At 34.0% G+C, this 19437-nt stretch overlaps 1 pseudogene; it reads left to right on the top strand.

Moving 5' to 3' along the window:
* Window positions 1-2534: 2534 nt before the first annotated feature.
* LOC106736455 (zinc finger protein 112 pseudogene) overlaps window positions 2535-19437 on the top strand; it is a 52049-nt pseudogene continuing 35146 nt past the window's right edge.

Raw genomic sequence — 19437 nt, 5'->3', positions numbered from 1 at the left:
AGTGAGAACAGTCTTGTAAACATTTCTAAATAGAATGTTTGAAATGGTACAATCACACCAAGCTTTATTTTCATCCTGTATATTTTTAATCTTATCAGCAAGCTTTGGCCAAATTGTATAATTATACTTCATATCTACACTGAGGAGATATCGCTGCTTCATGGAGTATTTTAATTATTTTGAATTCGCCCATATACAATCTTAAAGGAAAAATAAGCTCCATCAGGAATTTATTTTATGTGGTTAAATAGGACTGATTATAGTAGGTGACCCACTGACTAATTTGTAGAAACTGTCTCATTATTCTTTTTGCTGTTAACCTGACTTCTCCCTGGAAATTATAAAAATGGAGGCTTTGACAAATATATCTGTGTTCTACCATGAGTAGGTAATACAAACTGAACAAAATTTCTAACCTCAGATTCTAAGATCTAGAATAAGTCAGTTAACACATGGAAAAAAGAAAGGACAAATTTGGGTAGGGAAAAAAAAAGCACATAGGTGGGTAACAATGAAAAAAAAAAGATACCATCATGCTTTTCAAGAGAGAACATTTCAAAGCAAAAGAGTACCCTTAGCTAATATATTTCTCTCCTGATCAGTGCTGAATGAGACTCATGTGGGTACTGCTACTGTTGTTTATTTTATCTCTGGGAAAATTAGAATTGAAGCCATGTGTAAGATTTACTGGATGTCCGTATGTGGGTAATTTCTAGAAATGAAATGAACAAATATCCCCACATACTTACAGTATCAACTTGGAAGTATTTGAGTTCTGGTTTCTTAGTTAAATTTCTTACATTGGTTCTTTGGTCATGTTGATATGTGCTGTTCTCTGGAAATGGACTGCATCAGAAAGCCTGCCGCTGACCAAGGCTTTCTGTGAAAAAGATGGCACTCGATTAAAGCAACTGTCTAGGCAGGTGGGAATAAGAACTGTTTACTTTTTCCCCAGTCCTTTAAAATAAATGCATACATAATATGCAAAAATTAAATCATGAAATACTTATATTAAGGTTCTATGAATATTTCCAGATATCCCTTTAGTTTCACTTATTTACCTCATGATAAACCAGTGATAGTTTTTGGACTAGCATCTTTCATCGATCAAACTTTGAAAAGCAATATGCATCACACACACAAAAAGATTGATTTTGAATGCTGAATATATTTAACTGTGAGAAAGAAACAGATGAGGCTATGGGTGTTAAAACAGTTTGCACATTGGGCTAACCAGGACAACGTGTGGTAATTGGCACTAATATTTGGCAGGCTGCGGTCACATGAGAGGTCCAGGTTTACTCTTGGCCTACCTCCAACTTTGGTGGCCCACACCTATAGTCCCAGCTACTTCAGAGGTTGAGGTAAAGAATCACAACATAGAGAAAACCTTTGGGGGAAAAAAGTATGTATATTATATGCCTGTCAATAAAAGAATAGTAAAACTAATGTAATACAGAAAGGAAATAATTACATTTATTGCCTATGAAAGTCACCGTATTTGACCTCTGGTTACTTGATGACAGAAAAAAATCAATTAAAGTTGACAAATCAAAAGAAGAATGAATCTTATTAAAAGTACAAAGATTAAGAGTACGAGGGTGTGATTTGGTTAGTTTCGAAAAGTGAGAAGAGGAGTTGGGTCACATTAGTTACTATATACTTGTACCGTTGCTCATAGTGTAGAATAGACAACATCAAACTTTGGATAGGACCAAAGATATTTTTGAAAAGCTAATATAACTTACGGTCCCTGAACAAGATGACATAAACCCACTTTCCCCTCTTCTTTCTTCTAAATACAACTAAATACTCAAGAAAGTCATTAGCAGAGAATTATAAAGTGACTCTAAAAGCTGAAAAGAAGGTGGTCTGACTAGAGACTTCACAACTTGAAAAATGGGAATAGGGTTGCCTAGATTTACTTTTTCATTTCCACAGCATCCTAGACCATGTGTTAAACAGTAGTGTCAACAGATACAGATAAAATATCTGTATTTTACCTCTGGCTAAAGCATTTGGAAGGAAATCCAAACTGACACCCATGAGGGGAGCCCAAATCTCTCTCCAAACTGAGGCTCCAGCAGGTGACTCTTAGCACCTTATTGTATTGCCACCCGAAGGCTGAGACTAAGTGTTTTTTGTTTGTTTGTTTGTTTTGTTTTGTTTTCTTACAAGAAATAGGGTCTTATTGACTCATAGTTCAATATTCTAGAAAGTCCAAAGACATCATGACATGGCAGAGCATGGAAGGTTTAGCAGAGCACAGCGTGGTCTGTATCCATATAGCCTTCTCTTTGCCGTTCTGGTTTCATTCCTCTGCTTATAACCTTGCCAGAACTCAGCCATGGAGGTGCCACCCTAATGACATCACAGTCAAAGGTCCCCTGGAAGGAATGAAGTTTTCACTTACCACTTACAATCCAATCAAATCCAACACGTGTATTTTTAGGGGGCATCCAATTACAGTCCACTAAGAACAAATTCCTCACAAGAAACTTCAGGGGGCAAATCATTATCCAAACCATAACAGGATGGTCTCAGCCACTGGCAGTAGTAGCAGCAGCAAAAACTCTGCATGTTTTGATTGTTCCTCCATGGCTAGGGCCAAGCGAATGACCCAGCTTGTCCACAGTAGTATCACGTGTGCAGTTCCACATTCCCAGCACGAGTGGAATAAGGAGGCCCAGGTCCAGTGTGCTTGCCTTTATTCTTCCTGAAGAGTTCTCAGCAAAATCTTCCCTTTTCAGGGAGGCTTATTTTTCAAACTGCACTAGTAGTTATCCAGAAGGAGTCTTAGTACCTTGGGAAGAACGAAACAGACCAGAATATCCTTACAAGAGTCAGAAAATAATACTGTTACAGAACTAGGGCCCACGATATATACATTTTATTAACTTTGGAGTCTTTTGATGAACTAAACAGAATAGCTGACTTAATATAGAAGACATAAATAGGATCAAAAGACTCCCAAATCAATAACCGAAGTGTGTACTATATAACTGAATATTATTCATCATAGCAAAATCCAGGAAATTTATTAAAGAAAAAAAATCAAGTAATGTCAATACTGAGATGAATACGATGATGCAATTATTGGAACAAAGATGGTAAAGCAATCTTTATAAAAGTGCTTGAAGAATAAATTTCAAATTTTGAAAGAAAATTAGATCACATAAAAATGAAAAACTAGAAATTATTAAAAATAACAAGTCAAAACCTTACTGTATGGTCTCACAAATGAAGAAGACATAAAACAGCATAAGTGAGTTTGAAGAAAAGAGTTTACTCAACCTGAATAACAGAGAAAAAATGAAATAAATGAGTAAGACTCTCAGAAACCTTAAGACAATGACGAGTTAGTAACTTTTGGATCATTAGCTACTCAGAAGGAGAGTAGAAAGAGATTATGGAACTACCTATTTTCCTGAAAAAATAATGTTTGGAAAATTCTCAAACAAGGCAAAAGAATAAACCTAAAATTTTGAGACATTGAATATATCCTAAATAGGAGAAATACAAAATAATCCAGGAGAGTAATTAAATCTTGGACATCTAAAGACGAAGGAAAAAAAAAAAAAAACTTGGAAGCAGCCAAAAAATGATTCATTGCTTATAAGGAAGCACTGATGGGTATAACAGAAGATTTCTAGATGACACTATACAGACAAGAAGAAAATGGCACATTTTTCAAGTGATGGAGGGAAAATACTGTCAAATCCAAACTATCCTTCCAGAAAAATGGGGAAATAAAGTTATTCTTGGTGGGGCCGGCAGGTGGCATGGTGGTTAAGGATGTTGGATTCCCACATGGCCGACCGTGGTTCAAGTCCTGGACCTGGCAGCTTGCTTTATCACTTTTCTCTCTCTCTTCCCCTCTCTCACTCTCACTCTGTCCCTCTCTGATCAAATTAAAATAAATAAATAAACAAACAAACAAATAAAAAATAAAGTTATTCTTGGTTAAAGAACGCTAAAATAATCTTTTGGCTAAGAGATCAATCTATAGATAATGCATAAAAGAAGCTTCAAAACTGAAACAAAATAACAGCAGATAAAATATGGGCCCTTAAGATTGGAAATTAAAACAATCATGTTGTATATGTAGAGTAAGCATAATGGATAACCTTTTAAATCATGAGTTTTTTAAATTATATTTATTCTGGAGCCAGGATGCACAGGTGCCTGGTGTGATTTTCAAGCCATCAAGTCTTGGACTTGAACCATGCAATCAAACATATGGAATTCAGCTCCTTCACCTCCATGCCACTCTTTGGCCCCATAACAAATATTCAAGGAAAAATTAATGGAAAATTTACACAATTTCTTCTAAAAAATAGAAAGGAGGAAACATTTCTCAACTAATTTTATGAGACAAGTATTGCTTTCATACTAAAATCAGATCAAAAGAAGCATGATAATAAAAACATAAAAAGAGTACACTACAGACCAATAGCTCTCATGAAATTAGACTTAAAATCATTAACAAGGGTTGACAGGTGGTATAGTGGTTAGGGCCTGAACTCCTGAGGTTAGGGTCCTAGATTGGTGGCTTACCTTCTCTCTCTTTCTCATCAAATTGAAGAATAAGAAGAACAAATAAAATTAAACAAGTAGAATCAAATTTTAGAAAATTGAGAATGAAGCATGTAACAAATAATATACATGATCATGTGAAATTTATTCCAGATATTCAAGGCTGGTTCAAAATTTTTTAAATAAGTCAACATAATACATTATATAAAGAAACAAATGAAGAAAAAATTATTATCATTGGTACAAAAAAACATTTAGCAAAATTAAAAATTATATTAAGTCTCAGTACACTAAGAATAGAAGACAACTTCTTCATAAAGACTGTTTACAAGGGACTAGCAGTTAGCTTAATGTCTATGTCTCTGGACTCTCATATACTTGAACGCAGTTAGTGTACTGGACCCGGTGACTTAAAAACTCATGCCGGGCACGTGTGCATGTGTGTCCAAAATCCTGAGAGGACAGGAGAGGAGAAGGGATTGTGGCATAGCCATCCCCCCTGGGGGGTGATTTCTCACTTTCTGTCTCTCTCTCTCTCTCTGTCTGGTAAGTGCATGCACCCTATAGCAAAAACCTCTTCAAAAAAAATAAAAAAAGAATGTTTACAAAATGTTATAGCTAGCATTCTACAAGAATATCTATTTCATCTTTCTATTCAACATAGCATTGGCCATTTTAATAAAGGAAGAAATAAAAAAAATATGAATTGGGAAAGAAGAAACAGAACTGTTTCTATTTGCAGATGACATGACTACATATATAGAAAATCTCAAAGAATCTACCAAAAAGTTCTAGAAGTAATGAGTTCAATGAGTTTTCAGGAAACAATATCAATGTGCAAAATTAATTTCCTTTCTACCTACTGGTAAGCAACTGGAAAGCATTATAATGATCAAAAATGTAATATTAATTACGATTACTCCTTATAAATTTATATGCTTAGGTATAGATGTGAAAAACACGTAAAGTTTATGTATGACAGAAATTACAAAACATCGATGAAAGTACTCAAAGAATATCTAAATACATGTAAGGACAGACCATGTTTATTACATTTTAATGATTCACTTCCAGAGCTCAGGATGTGAAGCTAATACCTACTGAGTAAGGTATCTCGAATATAATAAACAAATTATATGCTAAAAACATCAATAATTGAGTATTAAATATTGCAATAAAATTCAAAATATTTTCTTCTCACAGCCTGATGAAAATGCTAATCATTTGTTGTATAGGAGGAAATTTTTTAAAAAAAGAATTATTTATTTTATTTATTTATTCATTCATTCATTTTCATTTAACCAGAGAGAGACACACACACACAGAGAAAGAGAAAGAGAGAAAAAGTAAGCCACCAGGTCCAGGACTTGAACCATGGTTGGCCATGTGGGAGCGTCCAGTGCCTTAATCACTACACCACCTGCTGGTCCCCTGTGGGAGGAACTTTTAAAAATATTTTCTAATACTGTTCTAAATATAAAATCATCTAGTTTACTGAATGTCATGTAACGTAAAGTATGTGATCAAGTGATTACTATTTAAATCTCATGTTAATAAGTGAACATTTAAATAGATATCTGGATCTAAATAAATGGAAGTGTAAATTAACATTTGGATTTTTAAAAGTCTCTATAATCTGAACCCAAAACTGCTAGATTTGTAAAAATTCTCCTTGTTTAGTGCTCTCTGTGTTTACTACTGCTCCATTTACTTCTCTCTTCACTAACTTATGGAATCCAGAAATTTTCTTTAGGAAAGTTTAGCAAAATGGTATACCAATATATAGATTCAGTCAATTCTTGTCCTTAGTGATTTCTTCCTAAAGTAGTTCTCATTTTCATTCAAGACCTTGATCATTTAATTGTGTAATTTGGTGAAAAAAAAATGGCTGTTATCTGTCATAATAACCTGATTACATTAAAATATGTTCAAGAAAAACCTTATTCAGTACCTCCTTAGAGTAATGACTTTTGTAATAGACACTCCTATACATGCCGTTTTTAATATTAGCAAATAATATTATGAAGGTTTATGCCAATGAATTTGGCAATTAAAATTGTTTTTACGCATACATTGTTTTGTATCTGCTATTGTCTGAAATAGAAAATGATGTTGAAAACCTGCCAGTTCACTGGTTCAGATGGGAAGTTATGCTCCCCAGTGAAATTTATATTGTTTACCCACGGAGTTTGAGCTACAAATATACTAATTAACTGATGTTTTTCACTTTCCCCCAATTTTGTGGTACCTATTCTAGGCTCTCTGTATGGAAAGCACTATACTTTTTAAAATAAATTGTCTATTAGTTTCTCTCTAAGTTTAATGATAAAAATAAAATCTTACCTATTCTCCATACAACGTATTTACAAAACATCATTTTGTTTTGTTTTGTTTTTGTTACTGTTGGGTAAGAAATCTTATGGACCACTTTATGGAGTGACAGTTTTGTCAGGATTTTTTAAAATCCTACTCCAGCAGCAGTTTAAATGCACCTCACAAGGACAATGGAATTCCTCCCCACGTACATCAGCTTTGTGTGATTCTTTTTATGCACACAGTTGAAATGCAATATTATCTTAGAATCGCATCTATTCTTTCAATGTTTCAGGGTAATGATAAAGAGCTAATTGATAACAGTAGTCTGAATTGCAGAATATATGTTTATCTTTTCTCTTATTTTTTATGTATAGTGTGTCTTCATAAATTGTCAGATCTCCGTGATTTATTTACACTATATATGTAGCCTGCAGAAAGCCTAAAATATCAAGGATTATAACATCATTCGTAGTAAACGTAGTATAAAACATGAAGGTAAAAGATATCATCCAATGTTTTTTTAAGTAAAATAAATCAATGGAATATAGATGGAAAAGTGTTGTTTTCCTTGGTTAGTAGAAAGTGAATGAAAATGAATGAGAAGGAAAAAGGTATATGGAATTGTACATTTTGCTTGTGTCATGATAAAAAAATAAATCAATGACAGTTTTTCTTTAGAACAATTTTGTGTTTTCTCTAGAGTACATAGTTTTGATGAAATTGATTTTTCTCAATCACTGCCAGGGTTGTTCTGTGTATTTCACTAACAACAGTAGCTTTTCTCATAGGGAAAAATTTATGAAATATTCCCAGGTGAGAATAGATGTGACATGTAATATAGGTATATCAATCAAGATATTCCCACCTCAAATGATACTAAGAGTAAATAAAAAGTAATGTGAGCATATATAAATATAATAATACAGCTTAACATCATTATTTCCAAATTGTTTCCATTTTCATGGATGTACGCTCATACACACCTGGATATTATCATGTGAATAATAAATGTGGAAACAAAATTATTTTTAAATTTATTCTCGGATGAATTTCATTTTCTTAATTCAATTTTTGTGATATCATCCCTTTTCCCTACTATTCTTGATGTCCTCTTCTTTGGGGCACTGCTGGGAAATAGTTGTGTGGCTCATTTGAACCAAAGAATTGAGATAATTATCCACAGTAACATTTTTGAAAGCAAATTTGAAGAATCAAAAATCAATTTTGTTACTTTCATTCTTTTAACATTTAGAGAAACACATGTTTAAGTGGAGTTGCCCTTAAAAACGGCTCCTTGATTGACTATAATAATCATGGCTCCAGCACTCGCTCATATGAAATGAAGAATGATTTAGAAAATCATGCTCAGGCTTTAAGATGTTGAGATTGATTAATGCCATGGCACAGTTTATAGTATTTTCTTTAATCACAAAGATTAAAGATTTCAACAAGGGTTGAATTTTTTTTTTTTTTTTTTGGAGAGGTTTTTGCTATAGGGCGCATGCGCTTGCCAGAGAGAGAGAGAGACAGAGAGACCGAAAGGGAGAAATCACCCCCCCAGGGAGGATGGTCACGTCGCAATCCCTTCTCCTCCATTCTCCTCTAGGCATCTTGGGCACGCACGCACACGCGCCCGGCGTGAGTTTAAGCCACCGAGTCCCAGACGTGAACTGCGGTCGACTACGTGAGAGTCCAGCGACAGAGCCTTTACACTAACTGCTGGTCCCAACAAGAGTTGAAATTTTTAAAGGTGCCAGCAAGAATAAAGATTGTTTTCTTATCCACATTATATATTTGTTTTTTGCATGGAAGTTATAGCCCAGATTATAACAATAATATTTGACTTCAATCTTAAAATATTTATATACATGACAAGCCAATAGATCACTATTCTTTTCGTGACTGTAGCCTGGTCATCACCACTAATATGAAAATAGAAAAATCTGTGGACACTACTACTATCTGTGCATGTACTATAGTGAAGAAATTGTTTCTGTGTCAAGTGCCTGAAGTTTGAGATATGCTATTGTTGCAATTCTTAGCTTTTCCTATGCTTCAGTCATTTTTCTTTTCCTTTATTTATTAATTTATTCATTTTTAGAGAGCTTTGTGTCAGAGACAGAAAGGGACAGTGAGAGGGAAAGCGAGAAATTAACCTCTGGAGGGATAGCCACACCACAGTCTCTTCTTTTCAATTCTCCTCCCAGGATTGTGGGTACGCACACACACGTGCCTGGTGTGAGTTTCAAGCCACTGAGTTCAGGACTCAAACCACAGCCATGTAGGAGTCCAGCAACATAACTACTCTATCATCTGCTGGTCCCAACATACGCTCCAGTCTTATTTCTACTTGCTTTTGCATAGGTTTTGGAAAAAAACATTTGTTGAAATTTGAATTTTTGACATACTATTACATTAGGTATTTTTTAAATACTTTCTTTACCATATGATTGCATGAATCTATTTGTTTTGCGATTCCTTGAATAATTCTATAGCAATTTCAAATATACTTAATGTATAAACACATACACACCCACACATACAGATAGAGCCAAATGCTCTGTGACTAAATATATATGTGGAGATTAATAGATAACAAAGGCAACCAAAATTTTAATATTACTTAATTTTGTAAAATTTTAATTACTTGGCAATCTCAGTAATTTTTACACATTACAAATCAATTATAAATACTCAAATAAAATAAGCAAACACATAGTATGCAGATTTTCCCTGTTGATTGTTTCTAATATGAGAAAACAGTGTTAAGATTCTTTCGCTCAGGACCAACAGTTGGCATAATGGCTATGTCGCTGAACTCCCGTGTCGTCAACTATGGTTCAAGTCCCAGACCTGGTGGCTTAAACTCACGCCAGGTCCATGTGCATACGTGCCCAAGATCCTGAGAGGAGCCTGAAGGAGAAGGGATTGTGGGGTGGCCATCCCCCCCCCCGGGGGGGTGATTTCTCACTTTCTTTCTCTCTGTCTCTCTCTGTCTTTCTGACAAGTACACATGCATTTTAGCAAAAAACTCTGAAAAAACATAAAAGATTAAAAAAAGATTCTTTTACTCTAGCCACACTTACCTTTCTGAAAAGATGTGTTGTAAGTAATGATTAATCTAAGAGATACTTAAGGGAAATATAACAGAATTACCGCTCAGAGGGCACATAGCACTAACAGAATACAGAATATTGTATCTAACAAACTGCAAGGGATTGTTAAAATCCTAAAAATATACACAAAATAAGTTATAAAAACACTACTTGGCTTTTCATACTGAAGGGTTACTAAACAAAAATACAACAACAACAAAATCACTACTTTCTTTAAAACCTCTGCAACGAGTCTGAGATAAATATATACACTCAGTCAAAATTTCAGATATTTATTTCATAAAAATAAATATTTGACACAGTTAATTTTATGATAAATTTTAATACAGACAGAATAGCAATTAAAATATTCAGAGTAATGCAGCATTAATTTCTCCAAATAATGAATGTTTCCTTAACTTAGGAAACATAATTGGAAAACACTGATTGATGCTGGATAACTTGTTCTCTATGTCATCATGGTGGAGTCCTTACTTATAAGAAGATGCTAAAGCTGGTCACTTTCTTATATTCTTTTTCAGTTAACCCATTATTCAGACATTTTAAATAACAATAACATTGATATCTATTTGACATTTTTGTTAAAATATTATAGCAGTGGGACCAGCAGATGGTGTAATGGCTATGTTGCTGGACTCCCATGTAGTCAACCACGATTCGTGTCCCAGACCCCGTGGCTTAAACTCACACAGGGTACATGTGCGTGCATGCCCAAGATCCTGAGCCACGAATGGAGGAGAAGGGATTGTGGCATGGCATCCTTCTGGAGGGTGTTTTCTCACTTTCTGTCTCTCTGTCTTTCTGTCTTTCTTGTGAGTGCACACGCCCTATATCATAAACTCCTCCCCCCCCAAAAAAATTCTAGCGGTAATGAAGACTGATGCCTATGAATGCAAATATAACCTCCAAACCATTTTTAACTAATGGTTTTACCTAACGGAAAACAAAAAGAACAATTATCAAATAAGCAAATACAAATATGGTGCTCCTATCACCAGTTTATTCCTTTGTAGCTTCACTCTGTATGACCAAGTATATATAAGTTAAAACTGCATTTATCAGGCAAAATTTTTAAATTATTTTTCTATATGAATTGAATACTTAGATACTTCTTAGCAGGAACTTTGTCTCCCTTAATATATTCTAGAAATACCAGTTTCATTGGTAAATTATATTTTTAAAACTTAACATTTTTCTTCACAGTAGAACCCTAGGTGAGTCTTGAATTAACAAGTTCAATATATACTATGACTGATTTTACTTTAAGAATTAAGCTGCCAAGTCTCACACTCTTTGGGGGATGTCTCTGATACAATACTTTTGACAGCTTAGCTTAAAAAGAATAACCTATTTGTTTATTTCTTTATTTCAAGATTGACTGTTACAACTATTTCCCAGCAGTTCACAAATTGCTGTATTGCATGAAATTGTACTTTCTTGTATGCTTAAATTTATGCTTCTTTCCACCCTGCTCACAATTTTACCTCTTCAGCTCACTATACAATGAATGTTTGGAAACCTGTTGTTTTTAATTTATCTGGTGGCATTCAGCTCAACAGAGTTTTATTTATCGTGCATGGGTTTCATTTCTCATTGTTATAAAATGTATCTAACTTATAAGTCAGACTGATTAATCTGTTTAAGATACATTGCCTTCAGCAAGCCTAAATACAATGATGATGGCTATGGCCTGTGTGTTTTTAAATTCTCTAACATCATGAGGAAACATTCATTTTTACATGTAAATAAAAGTGTTTTGAATTTCCTTCTAAGTTAGTAGAACTATACAGACTTTCCCTAAAGCAGATGCGTTTATCTTACTTTTCTGTGAATTCAATGAAAACAACTTCTCATTGCTGTCTGATTCTACCCCTTGTTTCCCTTTTTCAGCTGCTATTTATCTGGATAAGACATACAAACATAGCATTTTATTCTTCGTTTCTGGAGGTACCACTTATAGTGTGCATATTTGTGTTGCAAACTTTAACTAGAATTTTGCAAAAATGATGGTGTTATACAAAGTATCACAAATAACAAAACTATATATGTTATATGACCCATCTTGAAATTATTGCTGAATAATGTCATTACAAGGACTTTTGCAATGGCTATTCCACTGAGTCTTAGTATTTTATTATTATTATTATTATTTGAATCTTCTCAGAGCCTTTAACTCTAACCTACAATTCATAACAGCTTATCATACTGAGAAACATTTAATCTCCAAAAGCTCTCACAATTACCATTTTATATCAAAATACTGTGTTAAGACATTTTTCTAAACATAACACATGTACTTTTTTAGTAGTGGGAATCATTTTATGTAATACGGATTGCCTTGCTGTATGCACTTTAGGGGCTTGAGTATAATGTTGGACAATGTATTTCATTTGTGTCATTTGTGTGGATCTATCTTTTATATCTCATTTGATGGTTCTATAAATGCTGTGTTGTTATTTAAAAAATATTTTAAGCTCTATGGATTTCTCTCCCTATTTTTTTCTATAAGAAGTTAAAGAAAGCATTTAACAGATGCTACAAAAAAGAAAGAAAAAAAAAAGCTTGTAAAAGAATGAATATGTTCTTGCCAGTAGATCAAAGTCAAATAATCCTTTTGACCAAGGCACCCCTGCCTTTGCAACAGCTGGAGTATATTTTAGGTGCCATTTCCAAGAAATTTCTTAGGTTCATTTTGTGACTATGTGAGAGCAAGAGACTGCTCTAAGGAATGTAAAGATACTGAAACATGCTACTTTCAACAAGCATCTGGCTGATGATGCCGGTTACAAAGGCAATTGTGAATAGACTCAGTAGATGAATACTGTCAGATAGTAAACACCATGAAGAATTATGCACACACACACACACACACACACGCACACACACAGAACTCACCTACATCAACAGGAATTTGCTTTGGATTAATGAGAATCTTTCCTATTCTACAACATTGCTGAATTCTCACCCCAATACAGACTGAAAAATACATGCATAATAGTCTGGCAGTGCAGTCCGTAGTAAATTGAACTGCAGCGCTGAAAGCCACATAGCTGACTGCTAGTCTGGATACTTGGGTAGACTGAAGATACGCTGGGTGGGCACTTGTGAGCAGGCCCCGGATCTTGGCAAGCTGGAAGGCTGTAAAAAAGGGATCACACTCCTAAGACCCTGTCAAGTGTGCCTCTTGCTCCTTATGTCTCCCTCCCTCTCTTATGTACATACACACAGATGCTCTCTATCATTAATAAAATAAACTATTTAAAAAATAAAAAATACATACAGGATTAAAGATAAATTTAATTCAACAGAAGCCAGCATGTCTCTACAGAAAATAGTTTAAATGAGAAAAAAAAATTGAGAAAAATGACAGGTAAGAACAAGAATCATGATGTCATACATAACTGTAAGTTGAAAGGCTGCAAAGGTAAAACCAAAGACCTCTGACCAACTGGAAAATTACACTGGAACTATCTGACAACAGAACAGGGATAAATTATTCAGAAAATAAATGAAATAGCAAAGTTAAAAACATCAGAGTATTAGTAGATGTATTGTAATTTGTATAAATAAAAACACCATGGAAGAAAAGATGGTAACAGATTAATAAGTGTGAAGAATTAGAAATGTAAGCCAAATTGGTTGTGGTGGTTAAGACTCTGAATCCTACCTGGCTAATTCTGTGGTTCTAGTTCTGAATGAGACAGCTAGAGTAACATGCCCAGAGCATGTGAACACATGATCAAAATCCCAAGAGGAGGATGGAGAAGGGATTGTAGCATGGCCATCCCCCAGGAGGTGCTCTCACTTTCTCTCTCTCTTCCTGTCTCTCTCTGATGATCTCACACACCATATGAAAAAATCTAAACACACACAGACACACACACACACACACACACACACACACACACACACACACAAAATCAAAAACAGTGGGCCAGCCAGCAGGTGACATGGTGGGTAAGGGTACTGGACTCCCACATGGCCGAGTATGGTTCAAGTCCTGGACCTGGAACCTTGCTTTCTCACTTTCCCTCTTTCTTTTGCTCTGTCCCTCTCTGGTCAAATTACAATAAATAAATAAAGTTAAATAAAATAATTCTTCCTCAAAAAATCAAAAACAGAAACAGAAAAGTTACCAAAATTAAGGTTTTTTAACAAAAAATAATTAAGGAGAAAGTGAGAGGTGTATCAGCAGAGGATAATCTAAACTTAAACACATCTCAAAGAAAAGTTTGAAAAAATATGGTCTGAGAAATTTTCAGAAATAAAGATGCCGCAAATCTATATAGGAAAACATAGAATTTGTGTAAGTTATTCTTAATAACTTATTTGTGGTTGAGACTAATAAAGAGAAGGTTTTTTTCCCGTCTTACATCAAATTTACATGGTAATCTTGGTCACATATTGTTATTGTTATTATTATTATTACAATCATTTTACATATAAAAAGAACGTTAGCACAGAGAGACTTGATCATTTTTCCAAAACTACACTGAAAGAAAGGAACAAAGTTTTGATTAAATTAAGTTCATAAATATTTCAGATATTGGGAGAAACAGACATAAGGAGCTAAAATAAAAAAGCAAAACTAATATAAAAAACTGATAATACAGCATAAACTGTCATAATTTTTCTTGTAAATAAAAGTTACTGGATTAGTTCAATTAGAATTTTTTTTAAAAACTGCAGATCAGTTTACATGGCTTAAACAAACTATGTTTAATTAAATTATGTTCTGTATATAAAAGTCATATAAAATGCCAATGATTAAAGATGTTGAAAATGTAAATATGGAGCTACATCAGGAAAGAGATAATCAAGAAATCAGGCTTCCACTTTACCGAGAAGCATATAAAAATAAATACAGGGGTGACGCCAACTGGTGGCGTGGTGGTTAAGGTGCTGGACATTTCCACATGCCCAACCACAGCTCGAGTCTCAGACCTGGTTGCTTTCTTTCTCATTTTCTCTTTCTTTCTCTCTCTTTCTCTGGTCAAATTTAATAAATAAGTAAATAAATAAATAAAATAAAATAATTCTGAGATAAATAAATAAATAAATAAATAAATAAATAAATAAATACAGGCCTAAATACATTAAGTTATGTAACAAATATAGACTATAAAATAAAAATCTATTTGTAATGAAAAATAGGAGCTAAGCATATATCACCAGTCTACAAAAGTAAAAGTTGTTCACCTTGCAAGACCAGTGGGTTAACTAGCTTCAAACAAATTATTTCACTGATTATCATTAGCATATCTGTAAAAAATAAACAAACTGATGACCCAAGACTTAGGGGTGATCAGGCCAAGATGCAATGTATGACAGCAGCTAACCCAGTTCTTTGTCTCACACTCACAAAGGATTAGAATAGAGACAAACAAAGAGGACAGCAGGGAGAGTTTCTGAGCAGCCAGAAGGGAGGTTAAAAGATAAGTACACCCAGAGGCTTTGGGTGGCGGTGGTGGTGGTTTCAAGAATAATTTTGTTTAACTTTATTTCATTTATTTATTTATTTATTTATTTTTGAATTTGACCAGAGTGGAGGAGAGAAAGAGACAGTAAGAAAGCAAGCTCCCAGGTCTGGAACTCGAACCATGGTTGGTTATGTGGGAGTCCAGTGCCCTTAACCACCATTCCACCTGCTCGCCCCAGGTGGTTGAATTTGCTAAGGTAACAACTGCTGTGCTTTAGATTGTATTGGATTTTGTGTTTATTGTGAATTTTGGTAATGAATATTTAGTAGGCTTCTACTGCACTTGTGTTTCCTTCAGGCGAGGGATTTGATTACCTAATTGCATATGCCCAGTGTAGACTTTGAATGTATGAACGTCCGTATTTGGATGTCCTGCCATTTTAGTTTCTCAAGCCCGGTGCTGCCCATTCATTTCTGTCTGGCTATCACACTAACATTTTATTTTATTTTATTCATTAATTTATTTTTAGGGCATGTGCACTTGCCAGAGAGACCGAGACAGAAAGTGAAAAGTCACTCCCCGCCCCGCCAGAAGGGATGGCCACACCACAAACCCATCTCCTCAATTCTCCTTTTGGATTTTATGCACACACTCATATGTATCTGCCTTGAGTCTTAAACTGCTGGGTCCTGGACTCGGACCACAGTCAATGACGTGGGAGTCCAGCAACATAAACATTATGCTATCTGCTGGTCCCCACATTAACATTTTAAATGGTTTGGGCAACCTAGAAAGCATTGAGTAAATGGAGAAAAAAAAAATCAGCTTTGAGAATTTGGTTCACTTTTTCCTCTAAGTTCTAAATGGAAGTTGGAAGTTAAAAAGTTAAGCCTCAATTTTGCCAACCTATACTGCTAGGGAGGACTGCATGGACTTCTTAGCTCACAACAACAACAACAAAAAGAACTTGATTAATGAGTCCAGAATTCTGCTGAGAATCAGAAGAGGTAAATCTGAAGGGTAAATAGACTAGTTGTCATAGTACTAAAGCTTGGTTTTGAATTTCAAATCTTTATTAATGCAAGATGGTATCTATTATGCATTTAAACTGTAATTCAGAAGTAAAACTATAGCTATAAATATTCTCAGCATTACTTATAATTGCTAAATATTGCATATCCAACCTTCAATTTAAAAATATTTTTTAAACAAGAAAAACATCAGGACTAGAAACAACAAAATGTGATTACAAATGAAAACTCAGACCTTTGAAACAGCTCTTTGGTTAAACAAATAGACTTTAAAATAGCTATAATTAATATTTCAGGGAAATAAAGGACAACATGAAGAACTTCAGCAGAGCATTTTAGAACATAAAAATTAATATCGAATGAAAATTCTCAATAAGGAATACAAAATCTAATTGAATACCTCTATGGTTGCAGATAATTTATTTGGGAATTATTTTTCCTAAAATTTATGAAACATAAGGAAAAGTAAAATATAAATAAGGACAAAAAAAGCCTTACGTGTTTATAAGTGGTGAATGTGAGGAGAAAAAATATAGAGAGAGGAGTCAATAGCAATAATTAAATTATGAAGACTGCAATTATTTCAAAACTGATTTTAAAAATTTCATCACAGGTTCAAGAAGTTTTACAAACTCAGTTAGCATACATTATGCATAAGGGTTTCCTTGCGTGATTTCCACAGGGCCTACTGTTATTCAAGTTCTGGACTCAGTGGCTTGAAAATCATGCCACGTGTGTATGCGTGCGCACCCAAGACCCTGCGAGGAAAATGAAAGAGAAGGGATTGTGGTAATTTCTCACTCTACGTTTCACCCTCTCTGTCTTTCTCTGGTGAGCACATGAAGTCTAAGGCAAAAAAATCTCAGAAAAAATATAGATAAATAACAAAGCTTAAGCAGAAGAAGTAAAGATAGTGGAACAACACATTTTAATTGTTGAAGGGAAAAAAAAGCAAACACAAAAACTGTCAGAATTTTATACATAAAATAGACCTAGGATAAAATCTAGCACAATAAGGGACCCTGAAAGTCTATTCTTCTACAATATAACTTAGCCATAACATTGTCTGTCAAACCATTAAAACCTAATTTTTCTGAGCTCCGGCATCTAATCAAAATCTTCTATCTAGACCAGCTTGTGGCTTGTTGGTTAAGGAAGCTAGACCCCACATGACCAACCTCATACTTTTATTTTTGGTTCCAGTAGCTTTAGAAACACAGTGGACACATATGTGTGCCCCAGATACTGAAAGAGACAGAGATGGAAAAGGAAAACAGCAAGACCTTTCCCCGTGGAAGTTGCTGTGCTTTATCCTCTTCCCCGCTCTCTCTCTGTTTTTCCTTGGGATCACATGTACTCTCTGGCAAAAGAAAGAAAAGGAATATAAAAAGGAAGGAAGGAGGAGGGCCTCTCTCTGTCTTCCCTTATACTCACATGCTGAAAATCAAGAGATTGGTCCATAACAGGCGCTTAGTAGATACTATATAAATGGATGAACTGTTGAAGAAAAGCTCTGCTAGATTTTTTTCTTTGTCTCAGCTAGACTCTTTTTTTATCATGATTTTAAAAACACAATTCTATATCAAGTAATGTCAATGCTTTTAATTTTAGCACTTTTTTGTTTTAAAATTCGAAAAATATTTTAACCTTTTTTTAAATTTTTCAAATTTGCTACAGAGCACATGTGCTTGCTGGAGAGAAAGAAACAGTAAGAAAGCACTCCTCATGGGGGATGGCTATGCCGTAATCACTTCTCCATTCTCTTCTTGAGATTTTGATCTCAAAAACACGCACCCAGTGTTTTTTTTTAATAATTTTATTTATTATCATCATGATTTTTAAATATTACATTTAACCACATATATTTTGACAGAGTATCTAGGATTTGAACTGCACCTCAGGCCATGTGAGATCCATCTACCTGAAACACCACTCCACCAGTTGGTCCTAAACCTTTGAATATTAAATGATGCTTTTATTATAAATAATTCTAAACAAACTTTCAGAAAACCATTGCTATATTTAAATTTTGTTTTTTTATATAAAACTCTTTAATAATATTTCCTTCTGAGTATTATGTACACTATTCAAAGAGGGACTTCAAATTTGTTAGACTAGAACCTATTTTTGAGTGAGTTGGGAAAGTAATTGATGAAGTATATTCTACTTTTGTTTTAAATAAATATTTTTCTTGTTATATGATTGTAATTCATAGAGTGTTTTTATTTATTGCATTCAGTTCTAACATCATGCATGCGTTGGTACTGAATTAATTATTAGTTCTTTTTATTTATCTCAGAGAATTTCTTGTGATTATGTAATATTCATTTGATCTTGTTCAAGTAAATTATGATTTTTCCACAGGGTTATCTTTTAAATTATGTCCTCTATGTTATTTGCATATTTGTATTAGAATTATTTTTAGGACATAAGTTTTGAATTATTGCTGTTTCATGCATCAAAAAATCTTATGTGTGTCACACTGAAGATGTAAATATAAATTCTGATCATGAAATTTATTCAAGAATGATTCTTCTAAACACCTAAAGATTGAAATTCTATTTATATTGATACAAATGCTTTCCTAGCATCAAAGAACACAAGCACTCTTATTTGACTTAGTTTTGCATCAACAAAAAGAAAAGGCATAATAATTGATAGGCCTTATTCTTTCTGTCAATTTTGACATACCTATATTAATGAACTAATAATGTTTGACATGGCCCAATGATAATGCATGCATTTATAGCACTAAAATAATGGAAGACTCATTTATTAGATTTTGAAGTTCAAAAGCATTTACATTGGTATTCTAGACCATAGTACATCATACAGATACTGAATGCTCATTTTCTATGAAACTTTGTCCAAAATCTCAAAAAAAGAAAAAGTAAAGACATTTGTTCTTATAACTCTCTTTCAGAATATAGTTTTTGTTTGGATCATGCCCAGTGTGAAAAAGATAAACTAAAGCCAATAGCATGACCCATTTCTCTTTCCGTACTGAAGTTGTAGGGA

This window comes from Tupaia chinensis, unplaced genomic scaffold (assembly GCF_000334495.1).
Source record: "Tupaia chinensis unplaced genomic scaffold, TupChi_1.0 Scaffold140508_1, whole genome shotgun sequence".
Lineage (NCBI taxonomy): Eukaryota > Metazoa > Chordata > Mammalia > Scandentia > Tupaiidae > Tupaia > Tupaia belangeri.
The sequence above is the reverse complement of the archived record's forward strand: the minus strand, read 5'-3'. Positions and strand labels throughout refer to the sequence as shown.